Source organism: Struthio camelus, chromosome 12 (assembly GCF_040807025.1).
Source record: "Struthio camelus isolate bStrCam1 chromosome 12, bStrCam1.hap1, whole genome shotgun sequence".
In the NCBI taxonomy this organism is placed as follows: domain Eukaryota; kingdom Metazoa; phylum Chordata; class Aves; order Struthioniformes; family Struthionidae; genus Struthio; species Struthio camelus.
The window spans coordinates 19352477-19372797 of NC_090953.1; the positions used below are offsets into that span (position 1 = coordinate 19352477).

Here is a 20321-nt window from a genome sequence, read left to right on the forward strand (position 1 = left end):
TGTTCTCCTAAGCTGTGATTAAACAGTGAGTTGGACTTTATTTGTAAGTGAAAATAATTAACCAATCCATAAGCTTAAATTAGCACCTCAGGGAACTGAACAGGCATGTTCCAGTACACTATTACCTGGCTAGTTATTTATCTTTGTTTTCCATTAGGATCATATCCTGCTGTAACATCCAGCGTATTTCTGTTTAAACTGTTGATACGGATGACCAGACTTGTTCTTATCTTCTTTTGAAACATTGGAACAGATTTTGGCTTGAAAAACTTTCAAAATTATGTACACACTTCTGGCCTTTCACATTTCATTTGCAACTGCAGATTCCCGTCAGCCACAAAAGGCCATTTGGGATCATGCACCAGCCAAATGAGACCCAGAATTACTGAAGTCAACACTGTCTTAACACTCTGAAGTTATCCGTTGTGAATATCTTTAAACTTCTTAAACTATCTATCATGTTTCAGCATGACTGCCTATTCTACCTACTACATCATCAAGATGATCTTCTATCACTGACAATACAGGCTTGTTTTTACATACCTACCTTGATGTTAATGCTGGTAACTGTCCCACAATGTGTATTTAGTTTTTGTCATCTCATAACAAATCTCTGCTGGCAATAGAATAGAAGTATGATGTACTTTAAATTTTCAGCAAATGAAAATGAAGTAATTCTTGTCAGGACACTTTTTTCATGAGTTAAATAAAAGCTACTTGAAATATCTCTTTACTGAAATGTTCGTTCTAATTTACATGAAACCCTCCAAATTTATATAAAAGTGTTAATTATTCTGAATTAGTCTCACCTTTGACAGTTGCTTCTCTGTTCTTTGCCCATTTCTTTAATCCTGAAGGCTGTTTAAGAGCTCTGGTTGTTGAAAAAGCAATGGATGAAAATCTCTGTATGATGACCCTTCATAACTCACAATCTGTATCCCTTACCTCTTCTCTTCCTGATATATTTGTACACTTATAATTAAATTACTTCTAAGGCTTGCAGAAAGAATACCTTATATTTCTTGGTCATGTGAATTTAACTGGGCCAGCAACTGACAACTACACTTAATAACAGAGATTTGCTGTAATCTGGGATTTCAAAAGGTTTTTTTTGTTCAGTAGCAAGCATTTGGCATTCAGGCTGTCACAAGCCATGTGTCATCTGCAGATGAGTAGATTACCCAGCCAATACATTACTAGAGTAATTACACCAAATCAATAATTGTTATTTATGTATTACTTCTATAAAACATATCCTTGGAAAAATCTTCCATAGTGATTATATTAAGCCAAAACTGAAATATGCTAATTCTGACTTCTCAGTGGGAAAATTTCAACAATATCCATCTTTCCTAGAAAAAAAAATATACAATTTTTATTGAAATGTATATTTAATTTTGCATATTTTTTTTTTTCAAACAGACTAAAAAGTAACTAGGAGGAAGAACCTGACTTCAAAAAAATTCTAAAGTAGAAGCTACATAATGTGAAGCCTTATAAAATTCAGCCTGACTGATGACAGCTGCATATAACATAGTGCAACTCCCAACATTTAAAAGCGGAAATTATTTGAAAAATTACTTGACAGCATCCCTAGTGGTAGGAAGAAAAGTGTGCAGATTTTTAATTCAGTTATTTTTGTAGTTATGAACATTCAGTAATTAGAAGAAGGAAAAACAAACATGGAGATTTGGACAAAAGTTATGTCAAAGGGGCACAGGCGGCAGAAGAACAAAACAACAGTCTAATAAAACATGTAGAAATCAATTCAGATACATGAAGGTATGCAGTGCTGTTTTAGATGGCACATAGTATCTTCTGGGCCTCCAGCTGCTGCTGCAAAAGGGTGTCATATTTACCAGGCTAGATACTACAGAGCTTCTAAAAATAGCACTACACAGCTACATTTAGGTACCTGAATTATCTATTTCTACCTATAACACTTATCAGGTACATATTTAAGTACCTGAATCACACCTAAAATGCTGGGCGATCCAGTACCTGGGGATTTTTCTATGTTTACCTTCATTTGTCAAGACTGCACAAGACCATAAATACAAACAACTGGAGAGCAATTCCAACACCAAATTTTTCCAGCAAATTTTTTAAATTTTCAAGAACTGTTTTTCCTGAACATGATGACTTTAGTTAGAAAGGCACACTGTCTCTCATTAAACACAAATATTCAAATAGAAGCTCACTCCACTTCCTAATAAAAGTAGTTCTCAAGCTGATAAGTGATAAACAGTACAACTGTAGAAAAAACTATTCCACACTGTTCCTCTGCTGAGGACATCCTTGCTACTTTTGCAGTAATTTTAGCATTCTTTGACACACCAGACTTTCAATTTCTGCAAAATCTCTCTTCTGTTGCCCTAACCCCCATGGCACTGAAGTTGCCTACCAGAAGGATAATCCAGCCCATCATAAATTCAAATTTGATAAAGAATCTCATACCACTAGACACAGGGTAGCTTCTTCGCACACTGCATAGAAGCTCCTTAAGCAAACACTGAGCCTCTCAGAACAGATCTCACAGATTACATTGGCCTTGATAGTTAAAGTTAAGAGTAGATATTTACACTCAAACTCCTATAATACAGAATTTTAAAGGGCAATTAAGAGAGATCATGTCTTTTAAGTATTTTAGTATTACATTTTGTATTCATCCCATTCCAATTAGAGAGGACTTTGCCAGCCTTAGACCCATTCTGTTTTAAACAGACTCTTATCTTCAAATAGCCTCCAGTTTTAGCTGCCAAGAAAGCAAATACAAAAGGCAGTTTTTAGCGTAATATTCACAAGAACATCTCTCGTAGAACTCAATGTATATTAGACAATTTTATCACAGGAGAAGTGGGTCTAAATTTTGCAATCTCTTTTGTATGACTGGGTCTATGCTGCACGCAACTCCAATGAAAGACACATGTTGTTGTTCAGGGAACACATCGGTACAAACTCAACCATTTCAGCTGTTATACATTTCACCAAAATGCTGGTGAAAGGAAGGCCAACTCTTCTTCAGTGGAGACAGTAGAGGAAATTTTATATACACACACACACACACACACACACACCAGAGAGAGAGAGAGAGAGAGAGAGAAAGTATATGTATATGTGTGTGTATATAAAAAAATACTAGAATTACATAATATATTGTTTAAACTATTATGTTATTTATATATTCTTATCATATGTTCTTTTAAATAAACTCTGACAAACACCTGTAATCTGGTTCCATTCAGATTAGCTGTACCTTACTGAATTCTACTGGAAGAATGGCAAATCACTCCATTACGGATTAAGGCATTAATAGGCATTACATAATTACATTATAGAGGGGACATGTGATCACAACTTACATACAATAACAATGACTCAGTTCTCCAAAATCTGTAAAAATGCTTCAAGAAGTTGCTAGATGAGCAAGATCTTGAAAGCAGATGCAGTTACAGCAATAGGTTAAAGGGCATTAGTTGAAGCAGCCAAAATGGTAAGTCCTCTCTAAACAAAAATTAACATGCACTGGACTTGATGGCAAAGTGGGGTATTTTTATAGGAATTTCAAAATGCTGACTCTCAAAAGAGGAGTAAATGACAAGACAGCATTTAGTGACTGGGACATTTATGGGCCATCTTCCTTCTCAAGATTCTCCCAATGTAAAATATCAGTATTATAGGAACAAAATTTGAAGAACAAGAAGAAGAAAATAAGAACTCCAGTCAGGTACTGTTACTAAGGTAACAATTGTCTACACAATGGCACTCAGGAAAATTAACCTAAATTAATTTAACTGGATTTGTCCAAGTCTTTTAGTTCCTTTGTAGACACCTTCATTTGCAATAAAATGAGACCTTAATTTGGTTTAGCTCATTTTGCTTTCAAACTGAATTAAACTAAATTCATTGGAGGTCACTTTAATTATGAATGGGAAAGTGCACACAGGGACCTGGTGGGATTTAAGTCGCCCTCTTTAAATTCCTACATTTAGCTGAGTTATGTTAATTTTCCTCAGTATCCTGTGTAGACAAGCCCCGAACTGATACATTAGACACAGAAGTGGAAAAAATAGAGAATGAGGGAAGCTATGCTGAAGAATCTTCAGCTGATACTTTAAACCCCCCTGGGAACCAGCAAACAAGTGCTGTTATACAAAAGAGGAGGAGGACTGTGTTCAGTTATTTTAAACCGAGTTTTAGGAAGAGTATCACCCAAGTGCAGAGATCAGCTGGGGAGGACTTTTAAAACATAGCTACATTTCAGTTTTCTGAAACACTATTTATTGAAAGCACTTACTATTTTCTCACTTATTTGAATTCTTTGAAGCTAAAACTATTGATAAAGGACTCCACTGAATCATCTTTTGAGAGCAGATGTATTTGAGAACTAGAGGTTATAACCTCATATTAGCGGCTAATGACTAAAATAAAATAAAGCAGAAAAGAAAGACTGAAAAGATCGTGCTGTATTTAAGAGCTATAGCACGCTCCCAGTGAAGAAACATGGAAAGCTGAAGACACCGAATACCCTAGAATACCTGAACCTCCTGAAGATGTTTAGAAATACCTGCAAACAGTGATATCAAGGGCTCTGGGAGGTTTTCTACTAGTACTCCACCCCTGATGACAGCAGGGGTAAAAGCACAGCAGCAGCCCTGTGCTGGATACACATGCAGGGAGTGAATTTAGCTGTTCAGATGGTGTTTCTGCCCCACTGCTCTGCGGCAACACTCTCACAACTGTCTTTTCGTGGAGCTTCAGAGAGATTTTGTAACACTGATTCTTACTCAAGAATCATTGTATTCTAAGAGGGAAAAGAATGGCATAAATGACAAGTCCATGAAAATGGAGGTCCAGAGCTGAAATAAATCAACAGGAGACATCCTTTCCTGGTATGGATCCTCCTCTACATCCTTCAGTCAATATTTCTTCAGGATAAAACAAGATCACTGACAACATATTTTTGCTTTCATGCTGGACAACAGATAAAGAGCCTGACCATAAGATAGCCTTTCCCTTATTTTATTCACAAAGGCTCTGATAGCGTGCTAATCGCATTCTGGCAAAAAGCAGCAGTGAAATAAATAAATGTAAAGCCACTGATGAAAATGGAATTTCCCCAAAACAGAAGAGCCTCCATTTTAAACCAAATTCAAGTATCAATTATGCTTTTACTTGGGGGAATGGTAAGGAATTAGGCAGTATATTATTCTATTGTACTGGAAATACAATAATTAGGGTTTCAAATGTTAATCTGAGACCTAGTATTAAACAGATAATTTCATTAAGTAACACTTACACATATCTTTTACAATGGAAAATATCCCTGTGCAACAGAATGTAAGCAATATGAACATGCTAGCTTTTTTCCTCATTTAGAAATGTTTCCTAATTTTTTCCCTCATTTTCCTCATTTACAAGTTTTTCCAGATGCTGCAAGAAAAGAAATTGCTTACAAATATTGAACATATTCCTCCAAATATGTTATCCTTCTTCCAGATAAAGAAAGTATTCTGGCCAAAACTCTAATCTTATAGAGTTTTATCTCACATACTGGATACTCTGCAAATATGCATGCATACAGTTTACTTCAGCATTCAAAAAGCAAGATGTATATATAACATGCAGTTTCATTAATTTACGTTTGTACTGCATTAAAAAGGGCCATCACGCACTAGGAAATGCATGTGGCTCAGCAACCAAAACAATGAAAAATGGCTTAGCCACTCGCTGTTTCTTGTATTTTGAGTTATTTAGCACCCTACTTCTACGTTGCCAACTCTAGAATTAATTGTCATAGTAACAGGAGTCTAAGTCTTCATTTACAATGCAGATAATCTTTTAGACCATGTTTCTCATGCATAACCCCTGATCTTTTTGATTTTTAACTTCTTGAAGTAAACTTTTAACGGGAGAGAGGAACAGCATGCAGACAAGTATGACGCATCAGCGTGCAGTTTTCAGGAAGCAGCTCAACCTCAACCTCTGCTTTACAGCAAACTATTTCCCCCAATACTTTCATTACAGAACAAACAGCTGCTGCTGCAAAGCCAGCCTGCTAAGACTTACTTCTCTTGTTAAGGCTGCTTACTCCTGAGCCAGAGATAGCTGTACGGCAGATTAAAGCTACCTTTAAGCAAGTTCTTCATTTGACTTACTTTCAACAGACTTTAAATAAGATTTCCTTGCGGCATGTGTCAGATGGGCATTATGCCTCTGGTTTTTGGTGAGGAAAATAATCCATTTTTGCCACAGTAGAAGGTATGAATAAGCAAAATTGCATCCCCTGAGAAATCTGGAAAAGAAGAAGGCAGGATATTAATTGTTGTACTACTTCTGCATTATTTTAATAATAATAATTGCTAAAAAAAAAAAAAAAAAAAAAAAAAAACCAACTTCACCCTTCTCCTTAGGAACCTCCTGAATGCACTACTCTTGACGTAGATAAATTACTGTATGCAATAATTTGCATTAAGATTACTTGAGTACAACCCAGATAATTAAGAAAAAAAAATTCTGAATGCATAAAAATATCCTTCCTATCCTAGGTGAAAATGGTAATTCATAATTAAAAATGCCTCAAACAGTTCTCTTTCTAAAGATTCATCAAATACAACTTTACAAGTTTCTCTTTTCATAAGCTATCAAGATTTAAGGTAATAAACTAGCAAAGAGTTACCCAGGAGAACACTTATCTTAACTAGTAGAGCTATTTTCTGCATGGAAAAAAGGGACAATCACTTGAAGAAACAAAAAAGGAACACTACTTTATTTCAAGGGCTATTTTTTAAGAAATAGAAATAGATTGTATGCAAAAGTGAATGCTATCTCTAAAGTATAATTACTATGGCTTGCAAGTACAAAAGACAGTAATCCAATTGCTGTAAGTTTTATCTTATTATTTTAAAAGGCATTTAAGATCAGTTTTACTGTCTCTATTTTTTTAATCCATTCATAAAACTCATATACCTGCAACTGAGTCCAGTCTTATCAAAATCATTATTTAGCAGATACCTATCCAAGCCTTTTCATCATGGAAAATATTCTTTCCAATGATGCTTTTAAAGCAGGAATAGATTTAATAAATTCCACAACTTTTAAGAACCTGTGAGAACTAGAGGATGTAAAAACAGAATGTTACATTATTTCCTCGTCTAATACATACACAAATAACTGAATCTCAGTTGATAATACTCCTTTATGCAAGAAATCCAAACTGTCTGTGCAACAACTCAACTTCCCGTAAAAATTAACGTGTTTGTGAGCTAATATATGCCATGATACATTTTCATGCAAGAGTCATGATGCATCTGACCTCAATTCTTTGTTGAAACTTATTCATAAATGTACCACATCACAGATATCCTCATACACAAGTTTAGATTATCTTAAACTTAAGACTGATATTAAAAAAAAAAAAAACCCTCATACATTGCAAAGGAAATATAAGTAGCAGTCAGAAACTGCAAGTGCCTATGATCCTCATCTTTATCACCCTCAGAGAACTTAAGAAATCCAAACTGGAAAATCCTCATTCACATTTACAGAAGTAGCTTTTAATAGCTTTAACACTTTCAAAGATACTTTCAACTACAAAGATAACCATCTAATGTGAACACGCCTTAATAATATTTCCATGTACACAATGTTGACAAAATGATACATCTGCACTATAAAACTCTTACTGGATACGGGGAAATAACTGAAAATTGTGTTACACTACCTTTAAAACAAATGATTTTTTTCAGCAATCATTACTAATAGCTTTTATCACTGCCCTGAAAATAATCAAGCAGTCAGTGTATATTCTTTTTTCAAATATATATTAACAAACAACTATTGAAACACTTTTATATTTCTTCTGTTCAATGCATCACCAGCACAGAAAAAAAACAATCCTTTCCATCGAACCATCTACTTAAGTCTTCAGCTGAAAGGGAAACTATATGCTAGCAATATATACATTTTTTTAGCAAATCAAAATGTAGCACTTAAAAATAAAAAAAAAAGCACAGATGTTAAAAGTTATTCTGCTTAGTTTGTTGTCATAAATAAGTGATCTAAATGATTACTATGGATACTATGATCGCTAGGACACAAGGAAATGCATGTAATGTAGCCTAGCTTTTTTAGCCATTTCCTTCCCCTCTTCTCCAATCTAACTTTAGTGATTCTGTCCTCGGCAACACTGGTAGAATTACTTTTATTGCATTACTTTTTCTGTTCCAATGAATGCTGTCTTTTAACATGATAATTCACTGTATAAAAATCTCTAACTTAGTCATAAACTACAGTGAGACTTACAGCAGCTACTGCTATCCCTGCAAGTCAGTTCTCCACTTGTTCTGGGAAATGCAATTCTTTTTACAAAAGACAGTTAACCTGACCAGTGTATGAGAGATTATAGTCCTAATCCGTATAGGAATCAAACACAAAGGCTAACTAATCCACTGAAAAATTAATTTTGTTATTATGAACGGCCTCTTCCTTTCCCTTTCATCACCAACTACCAAGCAAACGTAGGCTAAGGCTAGCTTTTGCGAATATCCTCTTTAAAATCTACCTTAGATACTGATTACGCCATCCACTGCATTTCCCTGTATAGCAGGCCAATAAACTGAAGAATGGTCCCCATATGACCAGAATTTGGTCTGTGATAAATACATTAAGTAAAATTATTGTTAACTATCAAAGGGTTCAAGGCATAGAGTAATCTCAGCTGCAATTTCTTTGGAATTCTGAGGACAAATTTAGAACTTCTCCTTTTACTTTTGTCTGGTGCCTGCACTAATTTGTGTGTGAAGTTTTCTAAGAAAACAAGGAAACATGGTTGTTAAAGATGTTAGATAAATATTTCAAATCAAAAACACAGAACTTGGTCTTAAACAGGTCTTCTGGGAAAAAGAAAGTCTTTAGCAAAATCAACTGAGGCCTGGTCACTGAGAATTTCTTCAGCAGGAATGAATATTCTCAGTACTTTTCCAAGTTTTCCCCCATTTTTTTCCTGATACTTCAAAATAACCACAGCCTAGGAGCTCAAGAAGGTTTCACCCAGTTTTTAGGGGTACCTTAATTCTCTTCTGAGACTCTCACCTAATCCTCGTCCCAAACTCAAAGGGATCCCATTTTCTCTTTCTGTTTCTGACACTGGACTGAACACTCTTCCTACAATCTCCTCCTTAGCTTAGGATCAGGCACAGTGCTGAAATCCTTCTCTAGGAATAATCGTTGAGCCTGGATCAACATTTCTCTGCAAAGTCTCAAGCATCCAGTCACTTTCATTACTTTTGCTTCAGGCACACAACTCAGAGTAGTTTTTAGACAATACCAAAGCACTACCTTTTATAATAACAGTTTTGTGTTTAGTTTCTGTTAAGACTAGGCTTCTTCAATGCAAGTTCTACATTCAGAACCAACAGTTACATTGCTTACTGGTTCTTTGCAAATATTTAATTTAGCTTTCCTTCACTCAAGCAACATATGAATGAGAAAGGGACTTCTCTAATAATAAGGAAGTAACAATATTTCAGAAGCCTGAACTGAAAACAAGATCATCCATAGGGAAAACTTTTTGTACTGAAGTTGGCCACCATTAGTATTTAGGTCCTTTTAAAGAGAAATGACAAGCACCAAACTGATTATTCTGGTTGTCATTCAAAGTGTCTCAGCCATGTCTTGCAGATGACTATGTTGCAAACTGTGGTAGGGGCAATGGGTAAAAGATTTGAAACACAGCATCCGTCTGCAGTTCACCTACAAAAGGTCGACAACTTCAGTTAATGTTTCATATTGATGTAGACACTTTTGACAGTTATGTTATTCCCCAGAGCAAAGTAGCTCTTTGATGATCTAATTTTAAAACGACCGGTTCTTGACCACAGTCTGCAGTGGTAGTGCAAACAGTTTTTCTTTTCTAACAAAAGGTACTGGATCTTCATCTCTTGAAATCTCTTTGTAACCAGTGCATGAGAAACACCTTTAACTTCATCCGTTTCCCTAAGTCTCTACAGTCTATCACAAGTTACTGATACAGAAAAAGATTTCTCCTCTAATTTGAGGTTACGTTTTAAACACATAGCGCTAAATTCCAAACAAAAATAAAACAAACAAACAAAAAACCCCATCAAAATCTCTTCATTATCCTGCCTAGCATTTTTTCCATGTGAGAAGTGGAAAACATTTTTTCCCCCCTTGTCTTATACTGCTAGTTTTACTCTCAGAAAACACGTGCAGTGGATTGAACTGACAGGGATATAGAGGCAGAAGCTCAAACTGCATCAAAAGCGTTAGCATTATGAGCTTTGTATGAATAGTGTTATTGATACAATTCCCCAAGCATACATTATCTTCTGGTACCCAGAGAACAGAAACAAGCTCAAATGCTTAATTCTATGTCAAGTGCATAGTCTACGCTTGAAGACTTTCAGTATAGTCTTTTAAAGTAGAATCTTCAGCCTATTTAGACCTTGAAGTATACAATGCAGCTGCTATTTTCAACACAGAACTATCTGTTGCTCTGTGCTTTGTTTTGTTCCTCATATCAAGGGAAAACAAACAACAGTGATTTTTGCAGGCTTCCCTTAAAAATACTGATCCCACTGATTGGTTCACCCCACAGCTTCCATAACAGATAAGAAGGGGAACTTGCACATCCCTGTAAGTACCCTAAACACAAAGAGTAGAACTGACAATCACACCACATACAAAGAGCAACCCTGGAAGTCCTCAGATGTGTATAATGTAGAAAGAATACTAAGCATCTGGCTTGACCAGGTATTCACACAATGTTGACTGAATTCAATGGTAAGCATATCAGCCTGCTATATAGCATAATGTACAGCTAAATGAGCTACAGCAGGAAAAGTCACACATAGACACATTATGCAGTGAAACAGAACTGGCAATTTCCCCCAGCCCCATAACTCCCACCCCTGTTTCTGTGAAATCTGAAGTTCTTTAGTTATTGCATTTAGTTTGGAAGGCTAAATTAAGAAGGGTAGAAGGCTTAATTAGTTTCCTACTTAACACTATGCTTTAATGTCATCTGCAGCATTTTTAGAACAAGCAGAGACACGGAGAAAAAAATTAAGATGTGAGACAGAATCTGGAAGGACTAATTTCACAACATTTTGAAGATGCATAATTTAAGGATAGCAACTCCTCTCTGTGTGTTTCACTTAAACTACACGAGTAATTGACAGCCTGTGAGGATCCCATTATGAAAACTGAAAACCATGCGTCAGATCCAAATCCGGCAGGAAAGCGCCCCTCCCCCTGACTGAACTGTACAGAACAAGCTATCACAGATGCAGTATTAAAGGTCATTAAACAAGTCAGTAGCTATGCCGGTGTCTGAGCGGTGGCAGCCTGCCATGTAGGAGATCACAGCCTGAATCTTCTACTCTTTCACAGCTCAGGGTACCAGAAAGCAGTGCAGTGAAGGTCATTAATCCTATTTGATACTGAGAAAGAATTGAGATATAGCTAAAAATAGTGCTAACTGATGCTTAAACTGATGTTTAAACGTTGAAGACACTCATTCTTGCAGACACCGTCACAGGATTAAAGCATAGTTCCTATAAACCTATGTCCAATTGTTGGACTCTTTGCTTATGCTAAAAATTTGCAAGTTAACATCAGGGTTAGGGGAATAAACATGACAGCATGACCTAAGCATGATTAATCCAATAAATGTTCAATGAAACCAGATTAATCTGGTGATTTAGCTGCACAATATATTTCAATAATGGGTTAATTCTAAAACTTTCTGCCAGGGTGGTGGAGACAGGAAGGTGTAAGGGAGGAGCTGTCATTGCTAACTCAACAGATTACTTTGCATGGTGGAAAAGGAAAAATGCAGCAAATTTTGCCTAATCGTTTAAGCAGACATCTACCAGAGTTAAGTCCTGAAGAAATTGCCAAGAGAGGTCCCTATTGCAGCTGAAAAGATCTGTTTTGACTCCTAGGGAAAGGAAAAACAGGTATCTGGACCAAGTGAAGAACAATGTCAAAGAAATGCATCAGGCTGAAGGCCTCAGGTCAGGTCTACATGGAAGATTTCTACATACATATATTCATACACACACACACACACACACATATATATATATATATATAAAATGTTTCTTAAAGAGGAGGAGGGGATTCTTTATGACGGATGATTGCATACAGCTACAGTTACACTGGATAAAAAGCATCCCTGCTGGTATAAATTCGTTTGTTTGGAGGACTGGTATAATTGACAAAACCATACCAGGGCTGACTTACAAAGCAGTGCCTGCAAAAGGCTGATTTGCTATGCTATTGCTGCCAGCAAACTGCTTCTAGCAGAGGCAAAGTTTCAGGTTGCCTGAGGCTGGCCGTTTCTTTTCCCCTTGCCAGAGGGAGGGAATGGAGCTGTTGGGCAGGCAGGCATTGCCAGCCTGCACCAGGCAGCGGGTCCAGGTTAACGGCTAGCTCACTGGTTTGAACACACACTGCTCTCAAACTGACTGAGACTGGTCAGACTGGTGTTCAGGAGCCTCTGCACACAAGTTAGGAATGCAAGCCAGTTCACATGAAGAGTACAAATGAGCCTTATGCTGCTGTGAAACATCAGTATAGAAGTGATCAGAGAAGACAAGACATATGCAAATATATTTTTAAAACCTTGTCAGAGACCTCTCACACCCAAATTAGAGATATCCTGAGGGGACAATAGGAAGAGGTGAAAACAACTTCCTTCACTGAAATAAACAAAAAAACAAGCTCAATCATCTGTACGTTTGTCCTGGCTTACTAAAGATTCTTTCATTTGTCAAGTGAAAATGCAAAAGATACAGTTCATTTTTAAAAAATAAGGCAAAATAAATACTGCAGTGTTATAATTCTCTGCAATTGTAATCTTGGAATCTGTTTTCTCTTCATGTTGCTATCCCTCTTCAGACTTATGTTTATACCTACTAACAAATTATAAATTTCACTTCATTTTCAAGCAAAATGTGTAGTGACCTGCTCTCTAGTGTGAAGTTATCTAGTTTTTAGAACAGCTCTTCATCAAAACTTAAAGGAAATATAAAATGCCCTAAGCAGACATAAAATCTCTTTCATTTAGTCAAATCGATTTGGTAACAGTCTGTAAATTTTCTCTCACTACAAATAAGTTGTAGCTACCCATACAGTCATAAAACCTGAGAATCTCTTTCTTTTATAAAACTTGCTGTAATTCAGAAAACGTAAAAATAAAACAAGACAATTAACAGGAAATACTGATTCAAGCTCAACAAGGAGAGCTGGAAGTTGATGATTCAAGGAAGCTATTAAAAGGGACCGTGCAGAAGAATTGTATGCAATAAAAAACAAACAAAACAAAAAGCATCAGCAACTAACATTCAACATTTGATGTTAAAATACTGCAGCCTGATTTGAGAGATGTGGAACATCTCTGACCAACTTCAACAGGAACTGTGGATACTTATTCTCTAAAATGTAGACCATTAGTTGTAATTGCCACTATTGTAATCATCTATTATTACCTTCTATGAAAAGGAGGACACAGTTGGAGTTAAACATCAGCGTGCAAAACAGGAAATTCAGAAAGCCAGAAACAAAATGGAAATTGCTATTGATTGCAGAACAAGCCTGAGGATGAGGGGAGACAAAAAACCTCCACCACACTGAAGATAAATGTCTACAGGCAGCAGTTAAAGAAAATAACAACAATGCCTGTTTTTTAAGGTATGTACTAAATTCACCTATGAAAACCCGAGCCCGAAAACCTGAAAGAAGAACAATCTCTTCTGAAATACAAACTGTCAATTGTAGACTAAAGGAGAGGAAAAAGGAGGGAAAAATATGAACAAACTTGTATTCTCCACAAGACTTAGTCAACAAACCTGATGGCAACATAAGTCTGAACAACACAAGCCTGTAACCTATAAAATTTGTCTGTTTTATAATAAAATAACCTTGGAAAGTATAAAGACTGAAATAGATTATTCATAAAATAAAAATACTTTCTCATATTTAATGTTTTTTATTATTATTTTTTTTTAAGACACATACAGATCAAAATCATCTGCTTAGCTGCTGATTTGAAGCTAAATGCATACCAAAGCTGTTTGGAAGTTAGTGCTAACTATTTTCTGGAAATCATCCATCATTGCTCTGGTCACCACATACTGTTAATTTATTAGAAATTTTTCAAAGGAGCACGACACAAAATTGGTATTCCTGACTTGCAGCTCTGCTTATTAGCCAGAAAAGCAAGGAAAAAAAAGAGGGATCTTGTTACTCCTGATTCAAAATAGAAAGATATGGAGGTGGATCAGGAATTCTATGATTTTAATAAGGTGTTATATTAGATATGAAACAGCTGAGAAGAAAAAAAAAAGTCAGAGGAAATCCATTATTATTTGATGTACAGAGTTGGTTCCAAGACAAGAGAGCAGTAGTGATCCATTAAGACAGGTGCCCAGCAAACTGGCATAACTGTAAACATAACATAAAAGAATAACATAAAAGAAAAAAGGAAAAGACTTCAGATTTTGCTCGATACCATGCTCTTCCATCATCTGCAAAAAGGTAACTAATTTCACTGATTAAAATGGTGGCAGAACAAGTGACAGACCAAAGTGCAAGAACCAAAGAAGCTCTATCTAGGATAACTCTCATATCCCTGCTTAATTTTGCAGAAACCTCTTCAAGAAATAATATGTTTTTATTGTTTATATTAGACTCATCTTGACACTATACCAGCCAATCCGCCAGATAGTGAACTTGTGCAATATTCCATCATCTGAATCAGCTTTTCTCTTATTTACAAATATTTGGAAAAATCTCGTTTTTCTCTCTGCTAAACCAGTCAATTAATCACCAGTACTCTCTATTTCAGGAAAGACAGAACAAGCTAATTTTAGAGCTGCAGTCAGAATAGGTAGAAAAGTAAACCATCTGCGGGGATTTATGAGATGTCAGAATGAAAAAAGGTACAAGTTGAACTACACCTAGCTGATAATAATTTGAGTTCTCAAGTGCTAGCATCCAAGAAAAAGTGGTGGTCAGGGAAATAAGAATGTCATTACCATCATTCTCCAGGTGACCCTGCTTAAGCAGGGCGGGGTTGGACTAGATGATCTCCAGAGGTCCCTTCCAACCTTGGCCATTCTGTGGTTCTGTGATCAGCTAGTCAAATGCTTAAGCATGGATCAAAACTAAACTGGCACCACTACTGTATTTTAAATAATACAGAGATAGATCTGGTCATGCCATGTAATTAACTAAGAAACTACACAGCAACTAATATTTTCTTAAGTATAACATTAATGCATTCTATGGTTATGATCTGTAAAGACAACAGGCTTCAACTAAAAGGAAGAAAAATGCCATCAAAAGTAGATTTTATCCTAAAAAGACTTAGCTGTAGAGAACTTCTCAGGTAACTTCAAAAAATCCTCATTCTGACCCACCATTTTTTACACAGCTAATGAGACTGAATATCTAGTCTGCATATACAAATCTAAATCCGTTTAAATAGATTGTCAAGCCATAGCCAAATAAGGGCCCAAATGAGGGCCCAAAATTACATAAACAGCCTCCAGGAGGGGACCTGAAAATGTGGCTCCAAATTTTCTCTGTAATTTAAATGACTGAATTGAAAGCTCTGACTAAAATGACCTCAAACATAAGGATATTCAGCAGATTTACATTGTAATTCCCATTGTTAATTATTACAGATGAGCAGTAAATTTTCACATAACAATTTACACCTTGAAAAAGACAGATATTGTTAGACTGTCATGCTAGTCGGGGTCACCACAGAAAGCAGAAAATGGAAGTCTCCCTGACCTACCAGTCCTGTTCCAAACAGCTAAAAGAAATTACTAAAGAGAGGGTTTTCCTCACATTTTTCTCTGTCCTTCCCATGAACTCATCCACCCGCTAAACTCTACTGAGCCGAAGACAGATGCATTTTTGCAAGCGAAGGCCTCAGCAAGAGCCTGCTTTTCCATATGGAAACAAAAGCTAAAGACTAGCATGGCTGAAGTGTATTAAGATTCTCATTGAAGGGGCATGGCTGAGGAAAGGACCTGAACTGCTAGAGTAACGTATCACTTTGCTTCCTAACATGGAAAATGAGAATCACACAAGTCCATAGCACATCTCAGAGCCAGCCCAGAACCATATATGCATTCGACTGGCCAGACATTATGGAAAATGGCAGGGTTCTAATTGCAGTCTCTCTCCTCCACCAGCCCCAGACTTTCACAATTTTTTTTTTTTTTAAAGAATTTAATATTGAGAATTCTAGCTATTTTTCAAGTCTGATTGAAACTGCACAATGGTTTCAGGGGAACTAGGCAGAACATCCCATTGATAGATGGGCATAAATCTCATTTATTAGAAAAGCAGCTTAAAAATGTATTCTCCCTTTCACGTACTAATGACACTTGCTATCAATGCAAGACTGCATGCCTGAGACTTTGCTAGCAGGGCATTATCCAGCAACTTCCAATTTCAAAACTTCATTCCCATTTGAGCATAACCCTGGATTTGTAGGTCCCAAGGGCAGAGTTCAAGACTTAACCATTTTACAGCCTTTCTTCTTATCAAATGATGGAGAAACATGGTGCAGGCTGCAGCCACACGATTCTATATGCAAGTGGAGACCTGAAGGTCTCCCAGAACATTTAGCAAATGTAGATGTAGATGTAGTTGCCCTCTGGAGTCTCCATTAACTATTTTAGTCTAGGTTCTGAACTCCAAGAAGATGCACACGGTATGAACACACTGTTAAATATATCGCTTAAAAAGCGGAATCAAATTTACCATACTACTTAACATATGTCAACATACGTCAATAAGTTGGACGAATTTACAGAGATAACAAAAAAGGTAGTGCAGTATTTAAATATAGCTACCAAAAATTAAAAACTAAATATATATTAGCATGTTTTTATACTGCTACACAGTGAGATCTCTTTTTGTCCTGTGCAGTAGAAGTTATTTTATCACTTTTCTTTTTCCGAAAATGCCGACTTTTACATCTGTATATCACTGACTGCAAGAGAAATTGGAGATTTTGTCTTGTTGGCTCAAGAACATGACCTAGAAATGAGCAGGTACACTGCATCTCACTTTTCACCACAACACACTTTTACCAAAACCACTTAATCGATCTTAATCGACTATAATCTCTTTTTTTGTTTTTGTTGCTGGACTTCTGGAACCTGAACTTTTAAGAAAGCGGTTTTGCATACATCTCTGGTTCCAGTTTTCAAACAAAATTCAGCTGCATATATCCTGGAACATGCTATGCCTTTTTCTTATTTCTTAGAAGTAAGACATATTTTTCAATTATTTTTAGAGGTATACCTGGAATTTCCCCAATGCTTGTCCTTCTTCTACTATAGAAGATTTAATATACGAGATAACGTAACTGGACAGCCATCTAAATTTGTTATTTTTACTGAGTCTTACTGCCCTCACACATAGTTCACACTTCAGCAGTTTACAGTGTATTACTATTGTACAAGAAGCACTGTAGATAAGTCAGAAGGCATTCAAGAACACACAAATGTCACTTTTTTTTTTAATCTGTTATAGTCTACTAAAAAAGCTGCTCTTGATAAACAGGTACAGTAACTGATAACTGGTATAGCCTGGCCCACTAAGAGATATATGGAAGAGATAACTGGCACACCCTTTGGCGGATTCTTCCTGGGTAATGCCTTTATTGCCACTAGATCAGCAATTGTCATGTTCTATCTAATTATCAAGCAATTCAGTAGATGCTTTGGGAATCAATGAAATACTGTTATTGCAACCTGAGAAACTGGAGAGAAAAGAGCATAGCATGGCTCTACTGACTGTGGTAAGTTAGGTGAGCGGGTGGCTGAGAAGATCCCTTTGCCAAGTGCCTCCCAAGAAGGCAAGAAAACTTAACAGCACTTAAGAGTTTCCAGGAGCTTTGTGTAACTCTGGAACACCTAAGACTGGGTGTACTGCATCTTTTCTGGCTCCCAATATCTTGTTATTGAATGAACCCTCTGGGCAAGATCACAGAGGATATTTTTCGTGTTGGGAGACAGCTTACCCAGTAAGGCAGAAAAGTACAATCTCAAATAAGGATCAAATCTTCCTCCCTCCACATTTTTTTGGCTGAGAAAAGAGAGGACAAAGAGGAATGTGCCGACATTCATTTCAGTAATATTTCTGTTCTAGAAACTGCTGTAAATTAAGGATATCCTTTCATGCCTGTTCTTTTGTTTTACTGATTAAGCATGTCAAGCCGCTTGCCCATTTCTGATATATTTGGATTCTGTTATCAAAGCATTTAACTCCATGAGACGTTCTCCTTGGTTAAGGTATGACAGAAAACTTTAGGCACAGGTTGGTGCCCCAGCGAGGTAACCAGTGGTACATTTCCAATGGTAAATTATGCTTCAGGTTACATGGAACTCACATGCAGCCTTGTTTTTAAATGAGTGCTTAAGGAGAACAAGTCACAGCAACCAAGCAGAGGGGTGAGAGAGCTTCATGCCTGAGGTAATAGTACCAGAGTTGCATTCTAGATGGGATGTACACTAAAAAATGCAATTCCAGTCATGCTAAAGTGAGAGCCCTTTTGAAGGCCAGCCCCTAAGGAAGAAAATTATTGTTTGCCTACTCTAGCAAGTTGGAAAGTCCATTGGTCTCTCATGCACCAGTGAGCTGTCATGTCAGGAAGTCAATGATTTCCTTTCCATTTTGTATCAGTTTTTAACAGGAAGGTCTGTAACATTTGACAGCAAGTGCTCAAATCTGAACTCTTTCATATATGCCTACTCTTTTTCTGAATATCTAAAGACAAATAAGGCAAATACACTAAAAATAAAGTAGAAGCTGATTCTGCTTGGACTTCAAAAACAATTACTTATTGTGTTGTATGCTCTATTTGAATACTTCCTCTAAATTTTTTTGTATTCAATCCATTCTGGCTGCAAATGGCCCAATGGTCATTAACTCAGTAGCATTCAAGTCACCCTCCAGTTCTTTAAAGATCAATCTCATAGAAGAAAAGAAAAGAAAACAAGCTATCACTCAGGTGTTCAGTAAAATACATTTAAAATTCTTTTTAAAAAGAACTGGCTTGGGATTTGGTCTTCTCAATGAAAATAATTTATGATGTTACACAGTTATATATAGTGGCTGGTTAAATAAGTAGCATGCACAGAGACGTATGTAAAAATGAAGTTTTCTAAAGTAGTATGAGTCCTGGCCTCATAATTAATTTTATAGCATAAAGCTGAAAGTTCAGCAAAACATTTGTTACATTTCATACCTCCCTACCTCTGGGGCTGGGTGTGGTGAGAAGCAGTGAAGATTAGCACTTGTTTAAGGAGCAGAGCTTTACTTGAATGCAAAGTGGACACGCTGACTCTAGGAACCCAAGGTTTCTAAAAATAAATGCTGTGTTGCATAAGACAGTAAAGGAAACATTTACTCCTCTGCAGCCCTCTTCATTGCTGTTAGCGTTTACTGCTGTTAAATGACAGAATACAGATTCCCATGTGACATGATATGATACAAACTACTTTCTAAGCCTCTATTCCTTACTATTACAGCAGTCCAAGGTTGCATTTACATCTGAAGTACTTGACTGAATGGCAACTATGCAGAGTTTGTGAGTACTCTAGGTCTGCAATCCTAGCAGACCTGCCCAGTCTCACTTGACACTGAAAATAAGACTCCTGCTGTTATCTTCTTTCTCACGCTCTCCCATAAGTCTGGCCTGTGCCTTACTTAATTTCAGGCTGCTTCCCGGCCTCTCCCCTTTATGGCTACCCCTGAGATTAGGTTGACCCTAATCTCAGTCCCTGCACCTAGCACCCAGATTGGGAAAGAGACCACAGAGGGCAGAACAGAGACTCTTGCTCCTGCAGCCTAACTCCTCCAGGCAGTTCATGTGATACAGTGCAGAGGTTACAGAAGGAAAGAAACAACTATTGTCTACTAACTATTTATACTCAAAAGATTCAGGGATAGAAAGATATTTTTTAGGCCTTACACTTGGGGTGTCAGAATCTCTTGGTTTCTGTGCAGATGTAGCCAGCATTGCCACCGCATTTAGAGTCCTGCAGTTATTTCATGTGGCTCTTTTAACACAGAGCACAGTATCTACTTGTACCAGTGCAGAGAAAAGAGCATCACCAAGAACTACTTCATAGCCAAGGCTTCAGAAACTGAAAAAAGCATTGGAGGACAGGAGAAATACTGTTGGTAGAAAGTCTGTCTCTTTGCTTCTTGAAACATTACCTCTCATTCTGTGATTTTCCTCAGTGAATGTCATACCTTCAACCTAG

At 36.7% G+C, this 20321-nt stretch overlaps 1 protein-coding gene across 4 annotated transcripts in view; it reads right to left on the minus strand.

Moving 5' to 3' along the window:
• OTUD7A (OTU deubiquitinase 7A) overlaps positions 1-20321 on the minus strand; it is a 171727-nt gene that overhangs the window by 88811 nt on the left and 62595 nt on the right. For 2 of the 4 annotated variants that reach the window (XM_068958342.1, XM_068958341.1), the window contains exon 4: positions 6159-6295. The exons of the other annotated variants lie outside the window; for them this stretch is intronic. The gene's annotated coding sequence lies outside the window, so the exon portion shown is untranslated. The remainder of the gene's footprint in view (positions 1-6158; positions 6296-20321) is intronic. 4 annotated transcript variants of the gene reach the window in all.